At 50.6% G+C, this 2,485-nt stretch overlaps 1 long non-coding RNA gene across 1 annotated transcript in view; it reads left to right on the forward strand.

The window, feature by feature from the left end:
- The window catches only part of LOC135538600 (uncharacterized), a 4,082-nt gene extending 3,660 nt beyond the window's left edge, over positions 1-422 (forward strand). Inside the window, exon 3 of the long non-coding RNA XR_010455450.1 lies at positions 320-422. This is a non-coding gene — a long non-coding RNA (uncharacterized LOC135538600). The remainder of the gene's footprint in view (positions 1-319) is intronic.
- Positions 423-2,485: the final 2,063 nt, after the last annotated feature.

Below are 2,485 nucleotides of genomic sequence, written 5' to 3' on the forward strand. Positions count from 1 at the left end.
CCTCCCCGGAGGAGCCTCCTCTGGTCACCTCCCGTTCCTCCCCGGAGGAGCCTCCTCTGGTCAAACATCTCTGTGGAGTCAGTGTAAATGAAAGTATTAGTAATTTACCCGAAACCATTCTGGGACTTTATTAAACCATGGGGGGGGGGGGAACCTATTAATAATACTGTTGATTTTTAACGAGTTGTATTCAATTTAAAAACTGCTGGCTGCACAACGAATTTCCCTGTGGGGACCAATGAAGTTTGAATCAAATATAATTGTTATTGTTATTGCTATGTGGAATTGATTGAATTGTGTCTCTCTTCTCCCCACCCAGAGCTAAGACCATCAGGAACAAGGCCTCGGTCAACCTGGAGCTGACAGCAGAACAGTGGAAGAAGAAGTACGAGAAGGAGAAGGAGAAGAACAGGGTGATGAAGGAGACGGTCCAGAGACTGGAGGCTGAGCTGAAGCAATGGAGAAACGGGGAGGCCTCCCATGGAACAGGCACGTCAAGTAGCACACACACACACACACGCATGCACGCACGCACGCACACACACACACACACACACACACACACACACACACACACACACACACACACACACACACACACACACACACTGAGCACGTAATACACAGGTATACACTCACACACACACACACACACACACACACACACACACACACACACACACACACACACACACACACACACACACACACACACGGAGCACGAATACACAGGTATACACTCACACACACACACACACACACACACACACACACACACACACGGAGACACAGACATACACAGGCATACACTCACACACACACACACACACACACACACACACACACACACACACACACACACACACACACACACACACACACACACACACACACACACACACACACACACACACACACACACACACACACACAGCACGACCCGTGAGCCACACGTGCCATCACAGGGACCCGTGATGCTCAGACCACTGTGCTGTGCTGACCCAGTGCTGTTGCACTGGGACCCGTGATGCTCAGACCACTGTGCTGTTGCACTGGGACCCGTGATGCTCAGACCACTGTGCTGTTGCCCAGCACTGGGACCCGTGATGCTCAGACCACTGTGCTGTTGCCCAGCACTGGGACCCGTGATGCTCAGACCACAGTGCTGTTGCACTGGGACCCGTGATGCTCAGACAACAGTGCTGTTGCACTGGGACCCGTGATGCTCAGACCACAGTGCTGTTGCACTGGGACCCGTGATGCTCAGACCACAGTGCTGTTGCACTGGGACCCGTGATGCTCAGACCACAGTGCTGTTGCACTGGGACCCGTGATGCTCAGACCACAGTGCTGTTGCACTGGGACCCGTGATGCTCAGACCACTGTGCTGTTACACTGGGACCCGTGATGCTCAGACCACTGTGCTGTTGCACTGGGACCCGTGATGCTCAGACCACTGTGCTGTTGCACTGGGACCCGTGATGCTCAGACCACTGCACTACGCTCTTGATGATACTTGATGGTATGAGGTCTGTTGGTTTGCAGAGCCTTCCCCAAACCATAGTCCTAACCTTAACCACTCAAAATGAATGCCTTAACTTTTAACCTTTGAGTTGTTTATTTTTAAACCGCGTAACCACGCGGAATTAACCCTGTAGCCACGCGGAATTAACCCTGTAGCCACGCGGAATTAACCCTGTAGCCACGCGGAGTTAACCCTGTAGCCACGTGGAATTAACCCTGTAGCCACGTGGAATTAACCCTGTAGCCACGCGGAGTTAACCCTGTAGCCACGTGGAATTAACCCTGTAGCCACGCGGAATTAACCCTGTAGCCACGCGGAGTTAACCCTGTAGCCACGCGGAGTTAACCCTGTAGCCACGCGAATTAACCCTGTAGCCACGTGGAATTAACCCTGTAGCCACGCGGAATTAACCCTGTAGCCACGCGGAATTAACCCTGTAGCCACGCGGAATTAACCCTGTAGCCACGCGGAATTAACCCTGTAGCCACGCGGAATTAACCCTGTAGCCACGCGGAATTAACCCTGAAGCCACGCGGAATTAACCCTGTAGCCACGCGGAATTAACCCTGAAGCCACGCGGAATTAACCCTGAAGCCACACAGAATTAACCCTGTAGCCACGCGGAATTAACCCAAGAATCATGGGCGCGGTACCTTCAAATGGCTTGGTTTTGATGAATAAATAAGTTGTAGGTGTGGTGACGCTTGACCCTCACTGGCCAATCAGAACGTGCTCCATGGGTAAATATGTGTTTGCTCCAAGTTGTGTATTTACGGTCTTTGGTGTATTACCTTGGAATCAACTCCAATGTTAGTCCATTATAGTGTGTTAAACAGCTCACAGAAACAAAATAACAAAATGTAGACCTATTCCATCTTTGGTATGTGTTAACTTGAACCTGTTTGCATTCCACATTGTTCTAAGTAATTGCAAAGCTTCAATACGTAAATATATACTGGA

The sequence above is a fragment of the Oncorhynchus masou genome, unplaced genomic scaffold, assembly GCF_036934945.1.
Source record: "Oncorhynchus masou masou isolate Uvic2021 unplaced genomic scaffold, UVic_Omas_1.1 unplaced_scaffold_9877, whole genome shotgun sequence".
Lineage (NCBI taxonomy): Eukaryota > Metazoa > Chordata > Actinopteri > Salmoniformes > Salmonidae > Oncorhynchus > Oncorhynchus masou.